This window comes from Somniosus microcephalus, chromosome 6 (genome assembly GCF_052327205.1).
Source record: "Somniosus microcephalus isolate GS21.2 chromosome 6, FLI_Smic_1.0, whole genome shotgun sequence".
Classification (NCBI taxonomy): Eukaryota; Metazoa; Chordata; class Chondrichthyes; order Squaliformes; family Somniosidae; genus Somniosus; species Somniosus microcephalus.
This window is the reverse complement of record NC_140992.1, coordinates 173037964-173065650: the sequence shown is the minus strand read 5'-3', so window position 1 is coordinate 173065650 and position 27687 is coordinate 173037964. Positions and strand designations below refer to the sequence as shown.

General features: G+C 48.1%; 1 pseudogene; it reads right to left on the bottom strand.

Annotated features, from left to right (window-relative positions):
• Positions 1-378: 378 nt before the first annotated feature.
• LOC147116208 (lysosomal protective protein-like) overlaps positions 379-27687 on the bottom strand; it is a 138088-nt pseudogene continuing 110779 nt past the window's right edge.

Below are 27687 nucleotides of genomic sequence, written 5' to 3'. Positions count from 1 at the left end.
GGCAACATCCTGGTGAATCTGCGCTGTACGCTCTCTCTGGCTTTAATACCCCTTTTATAACAGGAGGCCCAAAACTACATCGTACTGTGACTGTGGCCTAACCAATGCTTTGTATAAATTGATTACATTTTTACTCTTTGCCCTTAGTTATAAAATCCAAATTCTAATGGCCCTTTTTATGATGGCTTTATCTATCTTTCCATGAACTTTCAGGAAATATGTATTTGAACCCGAGGGCCTCGCTGTTCATCCACACCCTTCAGTGTCTTTCCATCGAGTGCACACTCCCTACTCCTCATTTTGCCTCTTCTAATTATTCCCTCACACTCAGCCACATCAAATGGAGCTTCCAGCTGTCAACCCATTCCACTAACCTTTCTACGTCCACTTGATGTCTTTTCCAGTCCTCCGCTGTTTGCCAAACCTCCTACTTTTGGGGGACATCAGCAAACTTCAAGTTAATGGGGTGAATTTTCACTTTTACACATAGGAGGTAGTGGGTCTTCCACTCGATTTGCACCCTGCCTGATTTTCATTTCCACTGAACCCATTTGAAGAGGGTGTAAAGCGGGCGGGGCGTAAACCCAGTGTTCGATCCACTAACAGGAAAGTTCACCCACTACTGAAGTTAGACCAACATATCAAGTTGCCCAGTTTATCCCACTCCAGAGACTTGAGCACATAATCTAGGCTCCCTCTTCTAAGGGAGTGCTGTATTGGCATAGGTGCCGTCTTTCAGAGGATACGTTAAACTGAGGCCCAGTCTGCCCTCTCAGATGGACATAAAAGATCCCATGTCACTATTTGGAAAAGAGCAGGGGAGTTCTCCCGGGTCCTGGCCAATATTAATCCCTCAACCAACATCACTGAAACAGATTATCTGGTCATTCATCACATTGCTGTCTATGGGGTCTTGCTGTGCATAAATTGGCTGCCTCATTTCCTACATTACAGCAGTGACTACACTTCAAAAGTACTTTATTGGCTTTGAAGCGCTTTGGAACATTGGGATGTGGTGAAAAGCACTGTAGAAATGCAAGTCTTTCTTCCTTTGCTCTGCACTTGCACATGTAATATTGCCAGCGCGCCAGGATGTTCACTTACCTGCAGAGTTGCCAGGCCTGGACCTTTTCAGGGATGTGCAGGGTTCATCTCACATTAGCACAGTTGAGCCAGATCCACTCACCATTGATACACGGAGGAGCATTGTTACTGGATATATCTGTGTTCTGGTGAGAGAGAGAATTACTGCAGCGTCGAGGGGAAGTGAGTGACACAGAGCGCAGATACACCACGAGAAACTACCAACATACCGAAAACAACTAAACCCAACTCCTCACAGAAAGATAGGCAACATCATTTCTACAATGTACTGGAGGCTCCAGATAATTAGCAAATATTTTACACTGAGGTCAGGAAATATATACAATGAGAGCGTATGGAAGGAGAGTGGCCAATTGGGATCCTGTAGGATGGGATTGAATGGAAAGGGGTTGGGCTCTTTAGGATTTTATACAGTGGGAATGAATGGGAAGGGGTCGGGTCTGTTGGGATTTTATACAGTGGGAGTGAATGGGAAAGGGTTGGGTCCATTGGGATTTTATACAGAAAGGAAATAGATGGTTCGTACCTTCACAACCTCAAACTGGTAAAATTGAAAGAGGTTCTTGATGTCTCTGAGGAAACGCATGTAACTTGTCAGTATTCCACCAGCACAGTCCAAGTACAGTGAGTACAGATTGAGTCCACTATGGTAGATGATCATGAAGGCCTCATTGATCTGTAAAGAAAATAATTTTTCACTGTCTGCTTTCTCAGGTCTACCAGAGTACCCATCACTTTGTCACCTTTGTACCACATCTGTCTCTCCATCCGGAACTTGCAACATGTGGGCCAAGGATTATACCTACATGTGACCTGGGGGTCACATACACAAACCTAGGAAGGTGGCAGAACAACTTCATGAGGCCACTAAAAAAACCTTACAGGATCCTGAGCTTTATAAAGAGGCAGAGAGTACAAAAGCTATGAGTTTGTGCTAAATGAGATGTTAAACCAAGGCCGATCTGCTCTTGTATAAGATCCCATAACACATTTTGAAGCAGAGCTGGGGAGTTCACCCCGGTGTCCTGGCCAATATTTATTCCTCAATCAAAATCACTAAAAACAGATGAGCTGGTCATTATCACATTGCTGTTTGTGGGAGTTGCTGTTCTTAAATTGGCTGCCACGTTTCCTACATTACAACAGTCACTACATTTCAAAAGTGCTTCATTGGCTGTAAAGCGCATTGGAGAAGTCCTGAGGCTGTTAAAGGCACTATATAAAGTCAAGTCGTTCTTTCTTTAATCCTTTATAAATTATTGGCAAGGTTCAGCTGGAGTATTGTGTCCAGTTCTGGGCACCACACTTTAGGAAGGATGTCGAGGCCTTGGAGAGAGTGCAGGGGAGATTTACTAGAATGGTACCAGGGACGAGGGACTGCAGTTATGTGGAGAGACTGGAGAAAGCTGGGGTTGTTCTCCTTAGAGCAGAGAAGGTTAACGGGAGATTGGACCAAGACTTCAAGGGGGGAAATTTGCAAGCCTATGGGCAAGGTACAGGGGAGTGGGACTAATTGGATGGCTCTTTCAAAGAGCTGGCACAGACATGATGGGCCAAATGGCTTCCTTCTGTGCTGTAAGATTTTATAAGAAGGAGTGCCGCAGAAACTGATCACTCCCTGGTTTAGAACGCACAAGTAAGTGCTTCTCAACTCAGCCCTGGCAGTTTTCATAAGAACATAAGAAATAGGAGCAGGAGTAGGCCACCCAGGTCCCTCTGAACACCAACATTTCCCAATCTCTGACCATTTAAAAAATGCTCTGCTTTTTTATTTTTCCTACCAAAATGGATAACTTCGCATTTCTTCACATTATATTCCGTTTGCCATGTTCTTGTCCACTCTCTTAGCCTTTCTATATCCCCTTGAAGCCTCCTTGCATTCTTCTCATAACTTACATTCCCACACAGCTTTGTATTATCAGCAAATTTGGATACATTACATTTGGTCCCTGTGGTAAACCACTGTTACCGTTCACAACCGTTCACTATTGTTACACTGTTGTTATCACTGTTTACACTGTTGTTATCACTACACAAGGCTACCTCTTGCCACGCATGCTGTTATACCTAGGCATACCTCAGCTGACTCCGCCCATGGCTCCGCCTGCTTGCCCAGGTATAAAGGTGACCGCTTGGCTAGTATTCTTCCTTGTTGGAACCGATCACCCACGAGGGTGGGCTCTGTTATTTAGCCAATAAAAACCTATAGTTACTACCTTAACTCGTCGCTTTTCATGGACTGAATTGATAGGTATATCAATTTTATTGGCTAAATTTTGAAATGTATGGACCGGAGCAGCCAAACGACCAGCCAAACGGTCAGCTACAACAGCCCCAGCCAAACGGCCAGCTACAACAGCCCCAGCAGCCGACCTGGCTGTGAGCCCTCCGACCGCCGTTCCTGGATCTAAACCCACAGGCAGCGAATTCAGCCCTCGACTTCGAACACTGGCTGAGCTGTTTCGAATCCTACCTGGGAGCCTCCGGCGTGCCTCCGGAATCCAAACTAAGAGTTCTGATGCCCAGGTGAGCCCTAAAGTATTTGCACTCATCCGGGACCTTGCTACATACGAGGACGCCCTCAACCTGCTAAAAGAGCAGTACCGGAGCCCAGTAAATTCAATGTATGCCAGACATCTCCTAAGATCCCGCTCGCAACAGCCAGGAGAGTCTGTAGATGAATTTTTACGGGCGCTACAAACACTCGGCAGGGACTGTGACTTTAAAGCTGTAACGGCTGCAGAACATACTGAAGGAAATATCCGCGATGCCTTCATGAAAGGCCTTCGGTCCGACTACTCACGGCAAAGACTGCTCGAATCAAAGGACCTTGACTTGAAAACAGCTGCAGCCCTTGCTAGCTCCCTGGAAGTGGCCCATCGGGACCTCGAGGTGTACTCCAGGTACAGTGCTGCGCGACCCTGGGGCTCGGGCCCGACTCCGACCGCAATACCCCTCGCACCGCCGCCCCTGGGACCTACTACGGCGTCGGTGTCCCGGAATCGATTGGGACCGCCACCCCCGGGACCTGTTGCGGCAGCGGACCTCCGCGATCGGGCCGCCAGCTGCTTCTTCTGTGGCCAGGCGAGACATCAAAGGGCGCGCTGCCCTGCAAGGAACGCGACCTGCTCCGGCTGCAAAAAGAAAGGCCACTTCGTAAACGCCTGCAGGGGGAAAGCCACAGACGCCAGCAGTGCCTCATGTGAATTGTGGGGGCGGCCATCTTCTCCGCCATTTTGTTCAACTTCGTGGGGATCCGCGTCATGGGCACCGCCATTTTGTTCACCGCACTCGGCTGCCGTTTTGTCTCCAGACCCGACCACCGCCTCACCTGCAGACTACAGCAGCTCACTCAGCCATACACTGGCCTCCGTCACGCTTGACCAAGCTCTCCCGCATCATCTGTCCAAGTCCATGATGGACATCGAAGTAAACGGCCACGCCATGACCTGCCTGTTCGACAGCGGAAGCACGGAGAGTTTTATTCACCCAGACACGGTGAGCTGCTACTCCCTCACTGTCCGGCCAACGCGCCATCGGATCTCGATGGCGGCGAAGTCCCATTCAACAGACATCAGCGGCTATTGTGTGGTGACCCTGTCGGTTAGGGGCACGGAATATAAAAACTTTAAACTTCTCGTCCTGCCCCAGCTCTGCGCTGCCGTCCTACCAGGGCTGGATTTCCAATGCCACCTTCAAAGTGTCACTTTGGCTTACTGTGGACCCCTCCCCCCACTCAGTCTGCAACCAGCAAAATTTAAACCGCCCGCCGCGTACCACCTGCGGCCTCTCCACCCTCAAAGTCCCGCCCCCCTCCTTGTTCGCTAACCTCACCCGTGACTGTAAACCCGTCGCTACCAAGAGCAGGCGGTACAGCGCCGGGGACAGAGCTTTTATTAGCTCTGAGGTGCAGCGACTCCTGAAGGAGGGCATCATCGAGGGGAGCACCAGCCCCTGGCGTGCCCAGGTCGTAGTCGTTAAGACCGGCGATAAACACCGCCTGGTCATCGACTACAGCCAAACCATAAACCGGTACACCCAGCTGGACGCATACCTCCTTCCCCGCATATCTGATATGGTCAACCAGATTGCACAGTACCGGGTATTCTCCACCATCGACCTCAAGTCGGCCTATCACCAACTCCCTATCCGCCCTGAGGACCGCCAGTATACCGCCTTCGAGGCGAATGGCCGCCTCTACCACTTCCTTAGGGTTCCCTTCGGCGTCACCAACGGGGTTTCGGTCTTCCAAAGGGAGATGGACCGGATGGTCGACCAGAACGCGCTGCAGGCCACGTTCCCTTATCTAGATAACGTCACCATCTGCGGCCACGGCCAGCAGGACCATGATGTTAATCTGGAGAAATTCCTCCGTACGGCCCAACGGCTGAACCTCAATTACAATAAGGAGAAATGTGTGTTTAACACCTCACGCCTTGCCATCCTCGGCTGCGTAGTAGAGAACGGAGTCATCGGCCCCGACCCCGAAAGAATGCGCCCCCTCATGGAGCTTCCCCTCGCCCACTGTCCAAAGGCGCTGAAGAGAACCCTGGGGCTCTTCGCTTACTATGCCCAATGGGTGCCCAATTATGCGGACAAAGCCAGACCCCTCATGAAGTCCACCTCCTTCCCCCTGACAGCAGAAGCAGGCGCAGCCTTCTCCCTCATAAAAGGAGACATTGCGAAGGCCACAATGCACGCAGTGGATAAGTCCATCCCTTTCCAAGTGGAAAGCGATGCATCCGACTTCGCCCTAGCTGCAACCCTTAACCAGGCGGGGAGACCTGTGGCCTTCTTCTCAAGGACCCTCCAGGGCCCTGAGATCCGACACTCTTCTGTCGAGAAGGAGGCCCAGGCGATTGTGGAGGCGGTACGACGCTGGAGGCATTACCTGGCAGGCAAACGATTTACCCTCCTCACCGACCAGCGTTCGGTTGCTTTTATGTTTAATAACAAGCTGAAGGGCAAAATCAAGAACGACAAGATCTTGAGGTGGAGAATTGAGCTCTCCACCTACGATTACGATATCTTGTACCGGCCTGGTAAACTCAATGACCCCCCAGATGCTCTATCACGAAGTACATGCGCCAACGCACAAGTTGATAGACTGCGGACCCTCCACAACGACCTCTGCCACCCCGGGGTCACCAGGCTTTACCACTTCATTAAGGCCCGCAACCTGCCCTACTCCATCGAGGAGGTCAGGACCATGACCAGGAACTGCCAAACCTGTGCCGAATGCAAACCGCATTTCTATAGGCCGGACAGAGCAAGCCTGATCAAGGCCACCCGCCCCTTCGAGCGCTTGAGCATCGATTTTAAGGGGCCCCTCCCGTCCTCTGACCGTAATGTGTACTTCCTCAACATTATTGACGAGTACTCCTGTTTCCCCTTTGCCATCCCCTGCCCAGACATGACCAGTACCACGGTCATCAAATGCCTGAACGACCTCTTCGCCTTGTTCGGGTTCCCGAACTATATACATAGCGACCGGGGCGCATCCTTCATGAGCGAGGAACTTCGCCAGTTCCTGCTCGCGAGAGGTATTGCTGCGAGCAGGACCACCAGCTACAACCCCCGGGGGAACGGCCAGGTGGAAAGAGAAAATGCGACAGTTTGGAAGGCCGTCCTCTTAGCCCTAAAGTCTAAGGGCCTCCCAACCTCTCGCTGGCAGGAAGTCCTCCCGGCAGCGCTCCACTCCATCCGGTCACTGCTTTGCAGTGCCATTAACGCCACCCCCCATGAACGAATGTTTGTTTTCCCCAGGAAGTCGACTACGGGAACCTCGCTACCAACATGGCTGACTTCTCCGGGGCCCGTCCTGCTGCGGAAGCACGTGAGGACCCATAAAATGGACCCCCTGGTCGAGAGGGTGGACCTCCTGCACGCCAACCCCCAGTACACCTATGTGGCATACCCAGACGGGCGGGAGGACACTGTCTCCTTGCGAGACCTCGCACCCTCGGGCACCCCTGAGATACCACCGTTACCCCCCACCACCCCCCCAAATCCAGCTCCTGTAGACGGCATGCCGGAACCCCAGGAGCCTTCGTCGACCACGCAGACACCAGCATTAACATCGGATACTGCACCACCGCTGCCGCTGCTGCGCCGATCAGAAAGGCTTACGAGGCCTCCTGAGAGACTGACATACACGAACTGGTAGTACACTTCACCCCGCCGGACTCAATTTTAAACAAGGGGTGAATGTGGTAAACCACTGTTACCGTTCACAACCGTTCACTATTGTTACACTGTTGTTATCACTGTTTACACTGTTGTTATCACTACACAAGGCTACCTCTTGCCACGCACGCTGTTATACCTAGGCATACCTCAGCTGACTCCGCCCATGGCTCCGCCTGCTTGCCCAGGTATAAAGGTGACCGCTTGGCTAGTATTCTTCCTTGTTGGAACCGATCACCCACGAGGGTGGGCTCTGTTATTTAGCCAATAAAAACCTATAGTTACTACCTTAACTCGTCGCTTTTCATGGACTGAATTGATAGGTATATCAGTCCCCTCATCCAAATTATTGATGTAGATTGTGAATAGCTGAGGCCCAAGCACTGCTCCTTGCGGTAACCCACTAGTTACAGCCTGCCAACCCAAAAATGACCCATATATTCCTACTCTGTTTTCTGTCCGTTAACCAATCTTCAATCCATGCTAATATATTACCCCCAATCCCATGAGCCCTAATTTTGTTTAATAACCTCTTGTGTGGCACCTTATCGAATGCCTCTGATTGTCTTCCATTACCTGTCCTCTCCTGAACATGGAGATTCTTGCTGAGGTACGGCTCAGCCATCCAGTACCTCATCCCAACTGGGCCAGTATTCACATGAGAGCTTAGAGAAGGAAGGTCGAAGGCTGATTGTCCGCTGAAGAAATCGCACCTGGACCCGATTCTGTCCCAACGAGACACCCAGAGTGAAAAATGGAAACTCCACCAGACTGTGACCGGTCAACGCATCAAAGGGCAGGCATAGAGCCAGGTCTGTGTGGCTCAGTATCACACCGTGTGGTGCAGTTCCATACAGAGTCACTGGGGGAGCCAGAGCATCATCTGATGTCCATGTGATGGGACTGATGGTCCAGGACCACTGTGACAATCTGTCATTCCCAGCACAACCCACTTTCACTTTGAATTAATGAGGTGGGGGGCAGGCGGGAGAGTGATTTAGAATGGAAAATGCCAGCCCAGACAGAGAGGCCTGCTCCGATTTGAATCACTGATCATGGCCAAGTAAGTTAATCTCAGCTGGTGTGGTGATGGGGTCGTTTTTTTGGCTTGGAGCCGATTGACTATCCAGTGACCCCTGCTGGGAGATATTGACAGGTTGCTGTGATGCCCTCCACAGTGGAACAGCCTGCCGCCACTCACCTTCTAGGTCACCATGCGAATGGCCGGTTACCTGGGGTAGGACTGCCACGTGTGGAACTGTAACTGAGCAATCAGCGGCTACCTCAGGAGAGGAAAAACCTGGGGGGTGGGGGGTTTAAGTTTAATCCAGCCCACCCAGAGTGGGATACTGATCCCATCAGATCGACAGGGCGACTTTATGGAAAGTTAAAAACCGAGTAGCTGATCTGATGGAGTCAGTTTCGCACCGTGTGAGTTGGGTTAAAATTGCCCCCCCTCTAGAAAACGGAGAAGTGTTCATCAACCATGGCTCAGTGGGTAGCACTCTCACCTCGTAGTCAGAAGGTCGTGGGTTCATAATCCCACTCCAGAAACTTGAGCGCATAATCCAGGCTGACACTCCACTGCAGTACTGAGGGAGTGCTGCACTGTCAGAGGTGCTGTCTTTTTGAGGGTACGTTAGACTGTTGACTGGTCTGCCCTCTCAGGTGGATACAACAGATCCCATGGCACTGTGAAGAGCAGGGGAGTTCTCCCCGGTGTCTTGGCCAATATTTATCCCTCGACCAACATCACTAAAGCAGATTATCTGGTCATTATCACATTGCTGTTTAAGGGATCTTGCTGTGCACATATTGGCTGCTGCATTTCCTACATTGCAACAGTGACTTTTTGAAAAGTACTTCATTGGCTGTAAAGCACTTCGGGACATCCTGAGTTCATGAAAGGTGCTATATAAATGCAAGTCTTTCTTTCATATATCCAGAGTGTACAGAATCAGAGAGCGAGGGCAATAAGTGAACGAGGAGAACCTACCGATTCTTGGCAGTTACAGTCGGTGTTGTTGTAGAAGTTGCAGGATCCATCTTTGCAGCAGTATGTGTTCAGGCTGCTCCACAATCATTAGCAGGGAAGAAAAAAAAATGTGATCTAGTTTGCGACATCCGACTGTGCCTGTGTGCGTTTTGAAGGCAGACGCCCTTATCATGAGGCATTTCCTCCCCGTCCCGTTCCCCATCCTCAGTCTCCTCACGTCAAGCTCAGTCTGCAGCCACCATTGGTCCTCCATACACCGAGTTCCCTATCTCAGCAGGCGGGAGGTGCTGAGATGCCCACTCCTCAATTAGTGACACTGAGACTGTCAACATCTACATAACACAGTATTTGCATATATTGTACTTTCATTAATCCAATTGTAACAAGTTTAATGCATTGTTGTAGATTCCACAAATCCCAATAGAAATTAATGGAGTTAATTAATCTGCTATGTGTTTAAATTGTCCCCTTCCTGCACACACATGACTCAATTAGAGGGATTATGATCCCTCTATATAATGATGGTACATCATTCTACAACGGAAACTATGTACCAATAAATTACTATAAAAAGTGTTAAATGCTTTGTATAATCTTTCTCAATATGAGAAAACAAATTAAGCAGATTGAGACTGGCCTCAGTTGTATCAAACCATAACCAACGGATGACGGTGGCTCACCACCACCTTCTCGGGCCACCAAGGGATGGGCAATCAGTGCTGGCCTTGCTAGCAACGCCCACATGCCACGAATCAATAAAAAAACGCAAGCCAAAGACCTGACTACAAGTGATGGGAGCTGCAGAACCTCCTGGGCAATCTATATCAAGAGTTACTGACTTGGACTTACTTGTAAGGGGGGGCTTCTTTTAACTGGTTTATGGTGATTCACCTGGCCAGCAGCCTTTGCCTCTGAGCTCTGACCAGTTCCAACCTTTTACCTGGTTTACGGTAATTCACCTGGTCAGCAGGCTTTCGCTGCTGCACTCTAAACCAATTTACAAACAGTGGTTTTGAATCGCTACCCCTCCTTCAGTTCTAAGTGGAGGAACTTATAATTAATGATATTAACACGGACAAGTGGTTTGGATGAGAGAAAAAATCAAGTTTTATTACCTAAATAAACTACAATCAAAAGAATAAACTATACCACACGAACACAGTAATTACAGTAAAACTATATAACAGGGGGTTGCAGATGGCGAAAATGAGGGATACAATGGCTACAATGTTACTTAAACAATCTTAGCAATTCCCTTAAATCACCACCCCAAACTCCTGCTAGGTTGCCTTGTTGAGGAGTCAGAACACCCTGCTCACCTGTGGTCCAGCGAAGTAAAGAGGGTGATAGCTTCTCAGCAGCTATCTTTATACCTGGTGAGGTCCTGCCGTTCTGCCCTGCAAGGGCTGTGTGCAAAATTCCTCACCCAAAGGGTCCAATACACAAGAGAAAGCTGTGATTGGCTAACTCAAAGTGGTTAGACTGGGTTAATGTGTCTTCCGGAGCTCCCTGGGCTGAAACAAAAGAGAATGCAACAGCCCTATTGTCCAGTGCTGGGTGATTTAAAAACCCATTCAGTTCTTAAACGGATCCCATTCAAGATACAAAAGTCTCTTCTGCAGTTTAGATGTATCCACTCGATATACAAACAAATGCTAATAGCATTCAATTGCTTTGTAAACAAAGCATTGTCCTTTGTCTTCGGCCATGTGGTGACAGCCATTTTTATCCCTGGAAATTTAAAAGCACAACGCCCAGGGATTCTTTAATCAAAAAAATTGATCTTCAGAACTGTAAATTATTGCGAATTCTTACAGTCCGCCCTTGGATACTTCCAGCTTGCTTGTAGTATCCTATTGAAGAAATGAGCAATAATTTCTGACCCCTCACAAACAATCATCCCCTGTATTTACCTAATAGCTATCTGCCACTGATCCCCGTCCCGTCTATTCCCCTTCAATTCAAGAAAAAAACCATGGTACGGTAGGCATCTTACAGATACTTCAGTTTTCAATAAGGGGTCTCATACCCCTACACGCTTGTAAAATTATACAGTGTAAACCAAATTTACAATCATTTTTTTACATCATAAGTTATTACAAAATGTTGCAATCTTAGTTACAGAATGTAATCAAAATGATCCCAAGCACGGAGAGGGTCCTACGCCTCTGCTCAACTTGGAGTTGTCACAAACTGGTCCCAAGCACGGAGAGGATCCTACGCCTCTGCTCAACTTGGGGCTGCAACACAAAATACAGAAAATCATTAAACAACATGCTTAAATGAATCCCGATCATCACGTGCCGATGATGGGTCGCGAAATTCGAGTGGGCATTGCTCCTCCCACTCGGGCAGTAAATGTACCTTCCACCCCCCTTTGATCATCTTAAACTTTAAAACAGGCAGAATGGATTTACAGACCAGTCTGCTCCACCAGCCCCGAGCCGTTCCCTTGTCCTTTTGTGGAGGCGGGGTACCCCTCCTGTTTAAAATATACCTTAGCACAGACCGAGACCGGGGAGCATAGGATCTCGACTCCCAGTCTTTCCCCCTCCCATCTTCCCTCGACTGGCTGCAGAAAGATGATGGGTGCCTGTGTGGCGGCTCTCCCTGGCCCCACACAAGCTTGGATCCCAGATCCGGCCACCCACTCATCCTCCCCAGCCACACTTATCCTCTTTGCCCGTGGGCCCCCAGGTGAGTTCCTCCCTCCCCCGACCGCACCCACGCAACTCTTGGGTCTCCCCCTCCCTTACAATCCTACCCGGACCATCACCACCCACCCCCGGGGAACGCGTCCCTTTGACCAAGCGCCCGCGCTTCCCCATCATGACTCCTCAACAGCGAGGTCTCCCGCAAGTGAACTTCAGTCAGGATAGTGCTGGGTTGGGGGTCGTGCCCCACCCAGCTGGGGCCATCTCCTCCCCGTAGGAGGAGTAGGCAAGTTCCTCCGGACCCTGTCCGGTTTTTCCCGAAGATCGCTGCGGGGTCTCCTGGATTCGTCCAGTGGCGAGGTGATCCCCAACATTCTGTCTCCGTATCTTCATTCGATGCCCAGCTCGGGCTGGGCGAACAGGGCTGCTTCATTTACCAATCTCCTGTAAAAACTTAAAAGGACATGCAGCCAGGTCTCACTGACCTGCTGCCTTAGGTGGAGACATGGTCGGGTCCCTCGACCTCGGACCAAAATGCAAACATTTGGCACACATGTAAACTTAAAGGCCTAGAAATTGAGTTGGGCCCGCGCCAGGGCTTTAGCGCCGGAAAGTTTGCGCCGGCGCTAAGTCCCGCTGCGCGCGCCAAAAATTCAGTAGCGCCACGCCCAGATGGCTGCGGGCGCTACTGGAGGGTGTCAGCGCCTCCCAATGGGCGCTGACTGCAGGATTGCGGCGCTAATCCCCCGCTGCGGCACCCGATGCGGTGCGGCAGGCTGGGGTACTGCAGGCCTCCTCCTTCTGTTAAGGAGGAGCTGCCTGCAGCCGCCCGCTGTCCATTGGATTCGGGGAAAAAATGAGCCCGGCACCTCGGAGAAGTGCCGGGCTCTCGGCCCACACACATCTGTGCCGCGGGGGGGTGGTGGAGGAGTCCGGGGAGGGAGGTGCGGGCAGGCGGCCGCCGCGCCACCTTAATGCGCCGGCGCTAGGACCATGAAGGCACTTCTGAAAAATCGTTGGTTGCGGCTGCCACGGGCGAGGCAGCCGCAACTGAATTTTGGCGTTCGGGCGCGTTACCATGGCAACCGGGACGCTGCACACACCGATGACGTCATCGGTGCCGGCGCAGCGCAACCAGTGTAACGCCGATGGTAGGGCCCTAGTCAATTTCAGAAGCGGCTATAATTGAGGCGCTAGGCCCTCTAGCGCCTCTAAATGGGCGCTGACCCCACTCAATTTCTAGGCCAAACTCTTTAAACTTAAACTTGAAACTAGTTATGTCAACAAAACTTAAAATACACCTTAAAAGCATGCTATATTCACACCAAAGCTATAATACAAATGCCGCCCATCTCCGGACGGCCAGGCTAATCTCTGGCACTGTCGCAGATTGCTGCTGGCTGCAGCGAAGCTGGACTGCCTCCTGTCTCTGGTCCCCCGCAGCTTATGGCTGTTGAGTGGGGACCCCTGTTCTTTGGCTTCTCTCTGGTTCGGGAGCCCGCCCTACTCCACTGTAAAGTGGGTGACCATGCTTTCTTAGGCTGGGGCACCCACTCAGACCTTCTGAGGGGTGTCTCTATGGGGGAAACTTTGGCTGGCGGACCCTGAGCTTGGGTCACAGCCCCAGCTGGCTGGGAACCTTCTCCCCCATGTCCAAATCCTGTTACCAGCCCCCCTGCAAGAGGAATTGCTATCCCTGCCCCCTCCTGTGCTGGGGGCAGGTATACTCTCACCACCCGCTGCTGGTGGCTGGAAATTTTCCTCCCCATGTTTAAAACCTGGTGTCAGCTCCCTCCCTATGCCTCCTGCAAGAGGGATTGCTATCCCTGCCCCCCCCCAGGGTCCCACATCATGGGGGGACCACTCTAGAAGCTGGCTGAGAAGCTGGTCCCTTTAAACAGGCCACAGTGCCTGTCTTTACAGGCGGTGAACTTGAACTTGCATGGACAGCAAACTCATGTTCCCTCACCCAGGTGGCTTTAACTGGGGAATTTTGGACCTGCCTTTCGTCTGGGGCCAAAACTATCCCCTGTGTGCCTCCCTTGTCCCGGATTTCTGCCACTTGACCTGCTCTACAGGGGTCCCAGAACTCTCCTTCCCTGTTCACTGGCTTAAACAGCTTACTCTGAACATGAATGGCTCCTCCCCCCACACAAGCCACAGTGCTTGCCTGTGAACTCGAATTTGCTGTGGGCTGAGGATTCCTATTCTCAGGCTCACTCCTCACGGGCGGACTGTACCTCTGTTGTTGGAGGGGGTACACTGATCCTGGTCCCCGCCTGCCTAGCGGGACCTGCTGGTGTTCTCCTACCACCCCATTGTCCACCCCTCCTCGCTGCCAGAGCTCCTCAAGACTCGGAGCTGTGGGCTGTGGTCTTGGGGTCTCTAATTCCCTAGCCAGCCTTTTCCTGGGTGTTGCCTCTGGGGTGGTTTGATTTGGGCTGCCAGTAAAATCCAGCTGACCTGCCTTCGGGCTGATCACGCAAATCATTCCCCTTGCTACCTTTAAAACCATGTTAAGGCTTTCTATCTCTGCCCTACAGGGGCCATGATCTGCTTCACTAAACCTGGCTTTCTCTTCCCGCAGTCTCATCTCATTTTCCCTGGCCTCTGCTACTTCCTGCACAAGGCGCTCTATAAATGCCTGGCATTTCGTGACCCCTAGTGTGAGGCGTGCATATTCCCGCACCCTCATTCCACTAGCTCTGGCCTCATACACCTCTCTGAGGCGTTCTATAACCTCCTCCTGCTCTCTCTTCACACCCTTCCTAACCCAGCCACCTATTCCCCGATAGGTCAGCCTACACACTGCCGCTAAAATCCGCAGGGCTACCCACATACTGAAAACGAGAGAAACAAGAGCTGATGCTTTCTCCAGATCCAGGCTACTTATTAAATCAAAAACTGCCTCCACTCCTACCTGGCTCACCATTTCTAAGGGGGGGCTTCTTTTAACTGGTTTATGGTGATTCACCTGGCCAGCAGCCTTTGCCTCTGAGCTCTGACCAGTTCCAACCTTTTACCTGGTTTACGGTAATTCACCTGGTCAGCAGGCTTTCGCTGCTGCACTCTAAACCAATTTACAAACAGCGGTTTCAAATCGCTACCCCTCCTTCAGTTCTGAGTGGAGGAACTTATAATTAATGATATTAACACGGACAAGTGGTTTGGATGAGAGAAAAAATCAAGTTTTATTACCTAAATAAACTACAATCAAAAGAATAAACTATACCACACGAACACAGTAATTACAGTAAAACTATATAACAGGGGGTTGCAGACGGCGAAAACAAGGGATAAAATGGCTACAATGTTACTTAAACAATCTTAGCAATTCCCTTAAATCACCACCCCAAACTCCTGCTAGGTTGCCTTGTTGAGGAGTCAGAACACCCTGCTCACCTGTGGTCCAGCGGAGTAAAGCGAGTGATAGCTTCTCAGCAGCTATCTTATATACCTGGTGAACCCCTGCCGTTCTGCCCTGCAAGGGCTGTGTGCAAAATTCCCCACCCAAAGGGTCCAATACACAAGAGAAAGCTGTGATTGGCTAACTCAAAGTGGTTAGACTGGGTTAATGTGTCTTCCGGAGCTCCCTGGGCTGAAACAAAAGAGAATGCAACAGCCGTATCGTCCAGTGCTGGGTGATTTAAAAACCCATTCAGTTCTTAAACAGATCCCATTCAAGATACAAAAGTCTCTTCTGCAGTTTAGATGTATCCACTCAATATACAAACAAATGCTAATAGCATTCAATTGCTTTGTAAACAAAGCATTGTCCTTTGTCTTCGGCCATGTGGTGACAGCCATTTTTATCCCTGGAAATTTAAAAGCACAACGCCCAGCGATTCTTTAATCAAAAAAATTGATCTTCAAAACTGTAAATTATTGCGAATTCTTACATACTCAGCGCTGAAGGTATCACCCAATGGTGCAGCCTCTGACCAAATGTTGCCTTGGGCACTGCAGTTTGTCAGTTCGGTGCAGGGAAACCCGGCCCCCCCAGACTCAGTCATGTTATGGGGTGGCGGGGATGGGGTGGAGGAAGAGGAGGAGGACAAACCACACTGAATTACTACAGGGCATCAAAAAAGAGCTGGCGTAGAATCATTAATAAACTTCATCTCTTTGGTCAAGCTTTTGGTCGCCCCTCCAATATCTCCTTCTTTGGCTCGGTGTCTCTTTTTCTTTGCACCTCTGAAGTGCTTTGGGATATTTCTCCACTTTAGATGTGCTCTATAAATGGAAGTTGCTAATGAAATGCTAGTCTTCAGAGATAGATCCAGACTGGCTCAGGATTGTTATGTTCATTAATAACTAGTCGTTTTCATTATGAACAGCTAGCTTCTAGCTAGTCACTTTATTCATGCCATGTGGACTTCTGTACAGCATCCATCTTGACTACTGCCTTCTGGGTAGCCTAGTGCATCGTGAGTAGCCCCACTCTTATATACATACAGCTCCACCTAGTGTACCATTCTAGAATGACATGTTACTGATCATTACATCCCCCTTTCTTTGAGGTTAAACAAAATCAATATCAATCAACTTTCAAGAAAAACAATAAAGATGATATCAGTAACACTTTTGTTAGTGCTCTATAAACATAAACATTTTCACAACAGTCAACACATTTTCAAAGCTTTACTTTATACTCAAAGAATAAGTCTATCAGGCTTTTTTACTTCACGTGTGGATCTTCTCAGCACAGGTAAGTCTGATGTGTTTTCATGAGAGCCTGTATGTGTGTTTGTGTTAGATTGTTCTGGTGGTGATTGACAAGATTCAGTTGCGGCATTGTCATCAATTTGCTCTTGGATAGTTTCTTGTGTTTTTAGGAGGGAACGGCGGTTCCTCCTGAGAATCTGTCCTTCCTCAGTTCTAACAGTGTATGACCTTGGTCCTACTTCCTCAAGAACTTTAGCTTTCCTGTTCCATGCATCTGGATCCTCAATCCTGACAACATCATCATCCCTTGTCAATGGTTTCAGAGTTTTGGATGACTTGTCATAGTATGATTTCTGTTTCAGCTTTAACAGTTGAAGCCTCTGTCTCCATTCCTTACTCTGCTTTTCTTTTGCACAGCAGGGTAGCGTGGTACGCAACTTGCGACCCATTAGGAGTTCAGCAGGTGAAGAACCAGAGTCTAAAGGTGAGGCTCGGTAGCTCAGCAGGGCGAGATAAGGATCAGACTTGCTTTCTGTTGCTTTCTTCAGTAGCTGTTTGAGAACTTGAATGCCTTTTTCTGCCTTACCATTCGACTGAGCATACAAAGGACTGGATGTGATGTGCTGAAAGTCATAATGTGCTGCAAACTGTTGCCACTCCTTACAGTTGAAGCACGGACCATTGTCGCTGACAGCAATCCTGGGAATTCCATGTCTGGCGAAGATGGATTTAGCATGCATTATGACACTGCTTGCTGTGGTGCTTGAGAGCAGCGCCATCTCAGGATAGTTAGAATAGTAGTCAATCACTATTAGATATTCTTTACCATTCAAATGAAAAAGGTCCATACCAACCTTTTGCCATGGTGCTGTTGGTAAGTCAGCTACTATCATTGGTTCCTTTGTTTGTTTGTTTTGGTGTTTCTGACATGTCTCACATTCGCCTATCATGTTCTCAATGTCCTTATTTATGCCAGGCCAATAAACAGTGTCTCTTGTTCTCCTTTTGCATTTTTCAATTCCGAGGTGTCACTCATGAATCCTTTTGAGCATGTCTTGATGTAGAGCCTGTGGAATGACTATTCTGTTCTGTTTTAGTAATAGTCCACTTGCGACACTCAATTCTGACCTGATGTGAAAGTACTTTGGACAGGAACCTTTTGGCCAACCATGGTGAATGTTCTCTATTACTGTTTGTAGCACTGTATCTTTTACTGTTTCTTCTGCTATTTGCTTTGATTTTGTGTCTGACACAGGCAGCGCAGCAGTGACCATACTCACATGAACATCCACGTCTTCTTCAGTAGAGCTCACATGACTCATTGTGGGTGCTCGGGATAGTGCATCTGCTAACACTATGTGTTTGCCTGGTGTGTAGATCAGTTCAAAGTCATATCTTTGCAGCTTCATCATGAGTCGTTGAATCCTTAGAGACATCTCATTCAGATTTTTTTTAATGATGGCAACCAGTGGGCTGTGGTCTGTCTCAACTGTGAAGGTGGGAAGTCCATATATGTAGCCGTGGAACTTTTCTAGTCCAACTACCAAGCCTAGACATTCCTTTTCAATCTGGGCATATCGACACTCAGAATCAGTCATAGACCTGGAGGCATAGGCAACAGGCTTCCAATCTTCACCCTCTGCTTGTAGCAAGACCGCACCTAGGCCATCTTTTGATGCATCCGTTGACACTTTGATTCTCTTTGTTGGGTCAAAGAAGGTGAGTACAGGTGTGTTTGTCAGCACTGTTTTGAGGTTCATCCACTCTTGTTCATGTCTTTCTGTCCATGCGAACTCATTTGTTTTATGTAGCAGGTCTCGCAGACAGGCTGTCTTGGCTGACAAGTTAGGAATGAACTTTCCAATGAAGTTTATCATCCCCATGATGCGTAGCACTCCTTTTTTGTCAGTGGGTCGGGGCATTTTGAGTATGGCGTTTACTTTTTCCATATCTGGCTCTATTCCTTTACCAGATAGATTATCTCTTAGGAAAGTGACTTCCTGGACGCCAAACTGACACTTAGGTTTGTTGAGCTTCAGTCCATTCCGGCGTATGCTCTGTAGCACTTTAGTCAGTCTCTCATTGTGTTCTTTCAGTGTGGAGCCCCAGATGATGATGTCATCAACATAAACCCGAACTCCTTCCAGACCTTCAATTATGTGTTCCATCGCTCTATGAAAGATTTCAGATGCAGTTATTATCCCGAAAGGCATTCTGAGGAAACAATACCTGCCAAATGGTGTGTTGAAGGTACAGTATTTGGTGCTTTCTTCATCCAGTTTTAGTTGCCAAAATCCTTGTGAGGCATCGAGCTTTGTGAAGTATCTGGCACCTGACATTTCACTGGTGATTTCTTCTCGCTTGGGAATCTGGTAGTGTTCACATTTTATGTTTGCATTTAAGTCCTTTGGATCCATGCATATTCTTAGATCATTGTTCTTTTTCTTTACACATACCATGGAGTTAACCCAATCTGTTGGCTCTTCGACTTTCCTGATGACTCCTAGTGTGGTCATTCTGTCCAGTTCATTCTTGAGCCGGTCACGCAGGGGTGCTGGAACTCTCCGTGGAGCATGTACCACTGGCTGAGCATCCTCCTTTAGCTGGATCTTGTAAGTGAATGGTAGAACTCCAAATCCTTTGAACACATCCTGGAAATTACTCACTACAGCATCCACCGAGTCATCTGGTCTGCTTATGGCACAGTTTATATGGTAGACTCTCTTGACCAATTCTATGTCCTCATAAGCTTTGTCACCTAGTAGTGAATCAAGTCCTTCAGCCACAACAGAAAACATGAGATGATGCACTTTGTCTTTGACTGTCACTTTAAGTCTGCATACACCTAAGCTATCTATTTTCTGTCCATTATAGTTCTTCAGTAGTACTGACTTTTTCTGTATTTTGGGCTTTTCTTTCATGTTTTTAATGTCACTCATACTGATTAAGTTTGCTTTTGCCCCAGTGTCTAGTTTCAATGTAACTAATGCTCCATTTACCTGCAGTGGGATCATCCATTTATCCTCTTTTACTGCATTAACTTTATGTTCAGCATTGTCCATTCCTGAGGGCTGCACATTTTCTGTATCCTTTTTGATATTGTCACATGACACCATTCCTACAGAAAATGTCTCACTTAAATCAGTGTCCTCAATCACATTAACTCATTGCCCTTTCTTAGTTTTTACTTTTGAAAAGCATTGTTTGGCAAAGTGATTCTTTCCATGACATTTTGTGCACATTTTTCCAAACACTGGGCATTGTCGTGACTGGTGTTTGTAACCACAGCGTTTACAATTAAAAATTCCTTCCTCCGATTGCTTTTCATTTCTGTTCTGCCCACTTTTCTTTCCTTTGTAGGACACAGCACCGACAGCAGTACTATCACTTACTACAATCGCATTTTTATTAATTTCACTGAAAGTCTTCGCGTGCTTTTGAGCTAACTCACTGGCTTGGCATATTTTCACAGCATTTTCCAATGTTAGTTTGGTTTCTCTCAACAGACGTTCCCTGACCTTTTTTATCATGAATACCAAACACAATCTGGTCACGAATTATGGATGATTTCAGTTCAGAGAAATTACATGTCTGTGCTTTCAGTTTCAGATCGGTCATAAAGCTATCAAAAGTCTCATTTTGCTGCTGTGTCCGTGAACGGAACACGTACCTCTCATAGGTTTCGTTCTTTTTGGGAGAACAATGTGTATCAAATTTCTTTAGCACATCGTCCAATTTTTTTCTGTCCTGCTCTTGATCAAACACAAATGTATTAAATACCTTTATCGCCTGTGGGCCTGCAACCGTGAGCAGCAACGCTATTTTCCTTGCGTCTGGCTTCGTACCGAATCCGATGGCAGTAATGTAGAGTTCGAATTGTTGTTTGAATGTCTGCCAATTGCAGTCGACATTCCCCATGAGTTTCAAACCCTCCAGTGGCTTCAAATTCTCCATGTCGCGTTTCACAATATTCAGCAGATTTTACCAATCCTGGTACCATGTTATATTCATTAATAACTAGTCGTTTTCATTATGAACAGCTAGCTTCTAGCTAGTCACTTTATTCATGCCATGTGGACTTCTGTACAGCATCCATCTTGACTACTGCCTTCTGGGTAGCCTAGTGCATTGTGGGTAGTCCCACTCTTATATACATACAGCTCCACCTAGTGTACCATTCTAGAATGACATGTTACTGATCATTACAAGGATCAATTAGAAACTGTCCACAAGTCAAAGGTGTAATGAGGAGGTGATGCATCACCATTTTTAGGAAGGTGTAATTACAATGTTAAAGTTTACATAGCCAGCTTCTATCATAAATGTGGACGTAAGAATGCATGATGGAAATGAGTTAATCTCCTGTGACACTGAACACAGTAAGTCAGAGAATATGGCCACTCTCATACCTGTCTCTGACATCTCATGTTGCTTTCTCTTTGCTCCTGCTTCTTTCCCTATAACTATTCTTGTTTTCTTTTCTTTCCTTTCCTTTCAGATGGGAGGTGATGTGTCGGGGAAAGGAGCCATTAATGGCTGCAGGCTTCATTTCGGGTGGGGGTTTGCAGAGAAAATGTGCTCCCTCTCCCAATGACCTGTGATTCCCCACTCCTCCGTCCTATCGTGTCCCCTACACCTTCACCTTCACACTACCTGCTCAACCCTGGTACTCTCCACCCAATCGCATCATTCCTACTTGCTCCCTCAAGGGCCTCTTGCAAGTGACCAGAACACTCTAACCCTCAACCAGTATCCCTCTTCCCCTCCTAGCCTCCCTTCTGTTTCCATCAAAGAGGCTTCCAAACTTCAATTTTTTTAATAACTCAAATTAGAACGAGGAAAGACACTACACTCTCTGTCTTTTTCTATTTATTTGGCACTTTTGTATCATAGGTGTTATAAACTAGAAACTCAAGTGTAAGAGTGTAATATTTACCTTTTCAAACAGTCAACAAAACACAGGTGGTATATCATTTCTTGGCTTTGAAATTCAACTTCTGTTAATATTCTTTTCTGAAAATTGAACCGACAACATGCCGACTGTTCTTTTGGCTTGTTTCCTTTATCAGAGCCGATTCTTTTATGGTGTTTTCTTGCCCAAGAAGACTGATGGAAGCTGCAAACTGAGATGATAAAGCCCAGGCTTGGCACAAGGTCTGCTGACCAATGTTGAATGTGTAAGATTCACAAAATTCTGCAGAAACCCAAAACAGAAGGATAACCCTATTTAAAACAATTTTGGACCATTACAGAAGAAATCTCTAAAAGATAAAATGCATGGTTGGGCCTAACAGAAGAATTCAAAGATTTGAAACAAACGTGGCATTTCAAAAGGACATGTACAGACTTGTAGGAAAAGGCTGCGACAGGAATGTGGGTTTGACCTCTGCAGAGGAACAGTTTGGGTATTCGAAAGTAGCCAGACTGTAAGAATTCGCAATAATTTACAGTTCTGAAGATTAATTTTTTTGATTAAAGTATCCCTGGGCGTTGTGCTTTTAAATTTCCAGGGATAAAAATGGCTGTCACCACATGGCCGAAGACAAAGGACTTAGAAAGCAGCTTTCTGTGTCTGGAAGTAAGGTTCAATCAAGCTGCCAATCAAAGGGGAGCCCCCACCCTCCCTGCAGCAGGACAATCGATGCCTGTTTACAAAACGTTCTACAATGTTGCAATCAATCGTGGTTCCAGATGACCACAGGACAATGCTTTGTTTACAAAGCAATTGAATGCTATTAGCATTTGTTTGAATATCGAGTGGATACATCTAAACTGCAGAAGAGACTTTTGTATCTTGAATGGGATCCGTTTAAGAACTGAATGGGTCTAAATCACCTAGCATTCTGGACAATAGAGCAGTTGTATTTCCCTTTTGTTTCAGCCCAGGGAGCTCCGGAAGACACATTAACCCAGTCCAACCATTCTGAGTTAGCCAATCACAGCTTTCTCTTGTGTATTGGACCCTTTGGGTGGGGGATTTTGCACACAGCCTTTGCAGGGCAGAACATCAGGACCTCACCAGGTATATAAGATAGCTGCTGAGAAGCTATCACTCTCTTTACTTCACTGGACCACAGGTGAGCAGGGTGATCTGACTCCTCGGCAAGGCAACCTAGCAGGAGTTTGGGGTGGTGATTTAAGGGAATTGCTAAGATTGTTTAAATAACATTGTAGCCATTTTATCCCTCGTTTTCGCCGTCTGCAACCCCCTGTTGTATAGTTTTACTGTAATTACTGTGTTCATGTGGTATAGTTTATTCTTTTGATTGTAGTTTATTTAGGTAATAAAACTTGATTTTTCTCTCATCCAAACCACTTGTCCGTTTTAAAATCATTAATTATAAGTTCCTCCACTCAGAACTGAAGGAGGGGTAGTGATTCGAAACCACTATTTGTAAATTGGTCAGAGCTCAGAGGCAAAGGCTGCTGGCCAGGTAAATTACCATAAACCAGTTAAAAGATGCCCCCCTTACAAATGGCGAGCCAGGTAGGAGTGGAGGCAGTTTTTGATTTAATAAGTGGTCTGGATCTGGAGAAAGCATCAGCTCTTGTTTCTCTCATTGTTTTCAGTATGTGGCTAGCCCTGCGGATGTTAGCAGCAGCATGTAGGCTGACCTATCATGGTATAGGTGGCTGGGTTAAGAAGGGTGAGAAGAGGGTGCAGGGGGAGGTTGAAGAGGCCAAGAATCGGGAGTCCCAGCTTGAAAAATGCCAGGCGGAGGTAGAACGCCTCAGAGAGGTGTATGAGGCCAGAGCTAGTGGAATGAGGGTGCGGGAGAATGCACACCTCACACTAGAGGTCACGAAATGCCAGGCATTTATAGAGCGCCTTTTGCAGGAAGTCACAGAGGCAAGGGACTGTGAGATGAGGCTACAGGAGGAAATCGCACACCTCACCCAAGAAGCTAGTGAGGGAAAAAGCCATGCAAGGAACGAGATAGAATTCCTAAAGTACCAAATTATAGGAGTAAAGAGGAGCGAGATGAGACTGCGGGAAGAGAATGCTCGCCTCACCTCAGAAGGGACAGAACAGGAGGAGAAGTTTAGGGAAGTAAAGGCAGATTATAAGCTGGCCTGCGCCCTAAGGTTTGAGGATGCAGATCATGGCCCCTGAAGGGCAGAGATAGAAAGCCTTAACATGGCTTTAAAGGCATCAAAGGGGATGATTTGTCTGATCAGCCCGAAGGCAGGTCAGCTGGACTTTACTGGCAGCCCAAGTAGAACCATCCCACAGGCAGCACCCAGAACGGTGCTGGATAGGGAATTAGAGACCCCAAGACCGCAGCCCACAGCTCCGAGTCTTGAGGAGCTCTGGCAGCGAGGAGGGGTGGACAATGGGGTGGTAGGAGAACACCAGCAGGTCCCGCTAGGCAGGTGGGGACCAGGACCAGTGTACCCGCTCCAACAACGGAGGTACGGTCCGCCTGTGAGGAGTGAGCCTGAGAATAGGAATCCTCAGCCCACAGCAAGTTCGAGTTCACAGGCAAGCACTGTGGCTTGTGTGTGGGGAGGAGCCATTCATGCTCAGAGTAAGCTGTTTAAGCCAGGGAACAGGGAAGGAGAGTTCTGGGACCCCTGTAGAGCAGGTCCAATAGCAGAAATCCGGGACAAGGGAGGCACACAGGGGATAGTTTTGGCCCCAGATGAAAGGCAGGTCCAAAATTCCCCAGTTAAAGCCACCTGGGTGAGGGAACATGAGTTTGCTGTCCATGCAAGTTCAAGTTCACAGCCTACAAAGACAGGCAATGTGGCTTGCTTCCAGGGACAAGTTGTCCAGCCCACCAATTGGAACACTTCCCTACCCCAGTGGGACCCTAGTTTTGCCCAAAGTTCAAATTTAAAGGATTATGTGGCTCAGAAATGGAGAAACAGCAGCCTGGGATTAGAAATCAGCAGGCTGCTGCCCATTCATTCACAGAAGATCACTTGGAGACTGCCTGCGCATGCGCAGGCGCTGGTCTGGAGACAGGAATCCCCCAGTCTTCCGAACAGCAGATTCACGCAGGTGCAGTGGCCTGTTTAAAGGGACCAGCTTCCCAGCCCGCTTCTAGAGTGGTCCCCCCCATGATGTGGGACCCTGGGGGGGGGGGCAGGAATAGCAATCCCTCTTGCAGGAGACATAGGGAGGGAGTTGACACCAGGTTTTAAACATGGGGAGGAAAATTTCCAGCCACCAGCAGCGGGTGGTGAGAGTATACCTGCCCCCAGCACAGGAGTGGGCAGGGAAGAGCAGACAAACCCAGAGAGAGATTTGCACCGGCAGGCTGCCAGGTACATTATACAGTGCGGGCTATTTGGACATGGGGGAGAAGGTTCCCAGCCAGCTGGGGCTGTGACCCAAGCTTAGGGTCCGCCAGCCAAAGTTTCCCCCATAGAGACACCCCTCAGAAGGTCTCAGCGGGTGCCCCAGCCTAAGAAAGCATGGCCACCCACTTTACAGTGGAGTAGGGCAGTCTCCCGAGCCAGGGAGAAGCCAGAGAACAGAGGCCCCCACTCAACAGCCATAAGCTGCGAGGGACCAGAGACAGGAGGCAGTCCAGCTTCGCTGCAGCCAGCAGCAATCTGCGACAGTGCCAGAGATTAGCCTGGCCTTCCGGAGATGGGCGGCATTTGTATTATAGCTTTGGTGTGCATATAGCATGCTTTTAAGGTGTATTTTAAGTTTTGTTGATATAACTAGTTTTAAGTTTAAGTTTAAAGAGTTTAAGTTTACATGTGTGCCAAATGTTTGTATTTTGGTGCGAGGTCAAGGGACCCGACCATGTCTCCACCTAAGGCAGCAGGTCAGTGAGACCTGGCTGCATGTCCTTTTAAGTTTTGCAGGAGATTGGAAAATGAAGCAGCCATGTTTGCCCAGCCCGAGCTGGGCATCGAATGAAGATATGGAGACAGAATGTTGGGGATCACCTCGCCACTGGACGAATCCAGGAGACCCCGCAGCGATTTTCGGGAAAAACCGGACAGGGTCCGGAGGAACGTGCCTACTCCTCCTACGGGGAGGAGATGGGCCCCAGCTGGGTGGGGCACGGCCCCCAACCCAGCACTATCCTGACTGAAGTTCACTTGCGGGAGACCTCGCTGTTGAGGAGTCATGATGGGGAAGCGCGGGCGTCTTGTCATATAGGGACGCGTTCCCCGTGGGTGGGCGATGATGGCCCGGGAAAGATTGTATAGAGGAGGGGGAGACCCAAGAGTCGCGTGGGTGCGTTCGGGGAAGGGAGGAACTCACCCGGGGGCCCACGGGCAAAGTTAGAGGGTAAGTGTGGCTGGGATGGATGAGTGGGTGGCCGGATCTGGGATCCAAGTTTGTGTGGGGCCAGGGAGTGCTGCCACATCATTTTCTGCAGCCAGTCGAGGGAAGACGGGAGGGGGAGGGACTGGGAGTCGTGATCCCATGCTCCCCGGTCTCGGTCTGTGCTAAGGTATATTTTAAACAGGAGGGGTACCCCGACTCCACACAGGGACAAGGGAACGGCTCGGGGCTGGCGGAGCAGGCTGGTCTGTAAATCCATTCTGACTGTTTTAAAGTTTAAGACAATCAAAGGGGGGTGGAAGGTACTTTTACTGCCCGAGTGGGAGGAGCAATAGCCACTCGAATTTCGTGACCCATCATCAGCACGTGATGATCGGGGTTTATTTAAGCATGTTGTTTCAAATGTTTAATGATTTTTTGTATTTTGTGTTGCAGCCCCAAGTTGAGCAGAGGCGTAGGATCCTCTCCGTGCTTGGGACCATTTTGTGACAACTCCAAGTTGAGCAGAGGCGTAGGACCCTCTCCGTGCTTGGGATCATTTTGATTACATTGTGTAACTAAGATTGCAACATTTTGTAATAAGTTATGATGTAAAAAAGTGATTGTAAATTTGGTTTACATTGTATAATTTTACAAGCGTGTAGGGGTATGAGACCCCTTATTGAAAACTGAAGTATCTGTAAGATGCCTACCGTACCATGGTTTTTTTTCTTGAATTCAAGGGGACTAGATGGGACGGGGATCAGTGGCAGATAGCTATTAGGTAAATACAGGGGATGGTTGTTTGTGAGGGGTCAGAAATTATTGCTCATTTCTTCAAGAGGATACTACAAGCAGGCTGGAAGTATCCAAGGGTGGACTGTAAGAATTTGCAATAATTTACAGTTCTGAAGATTAATTTTTTTGATTAAAGAATCCCTGGGTGTTGTGCTTTTAAATTTCCAGGGATAAAAATGGCTGTCACCACATGGCCGAAGACAAAGGACTTGGAAAGCAGCTTTCTGTGTCTGGAAGTAAGGTTCAATCAAGCTGCCAATCAAAGGGGAGCCCCCACCCTCCCTGCAGCAGGACAATCGATGCCTGTTTACAAAACGTTCTACAATGTTGCAATCAATCGTGGTTCCAGATGACCACAGGACAATGCTTTGTTTACAAAGCAATTGAATGCTATTAGCATTTGTTTGAATATCGAGTGGATACATCTAAACTGCAGAAGAGACTTTTGTATCTTGAATGGGATCCGTTTAAGAACTGAATGGGTCTAAATCACCTAGCATTCTGGACAATAGAGCAGTTGTATTTCCCTTTTGTTTCAGCCTAGGGAGCTCCGGAAGACACATTAACGCAGTCCAACCACTCTGAGTTAGCCAATCACAGCTTTCTCTTGTGTATTGGACCCTTTGAGCGGGAATTTTGCACACAGCCCTTGCAGGGCAGAACAGCAGGACCCCACCAGGTATATAAGATAGCTGCTGAGAAGCTATCACCCTCTTTACTTCGCTGGACCACAGGTGAGCAGGGTGATCTGACTCCTCGGCAAGGCAACCTAGCAGGAGTTTGGGGTGGTGATTTAAGGGAATTGCTAAGATTGTTTAAATAACATTGTAGTCATTTTATCCCTCGTTTTCGCCGTCTGTAACCCCCTGTTGTATAGTTTTACTGTAATTACTGTGTTCGTGTGGTATAGTTTATTCTTTTGATTGTAGTTTATTTAGGTAATAAAACTTGATTTTTCTCTCATCCAAACCACTTGTCCGTTTTAAAATCATTAATTATAAGTTCCTCCACTCAGAACTGAAGGAGGGGTAGCGATTCGAAACCGCTGTTTG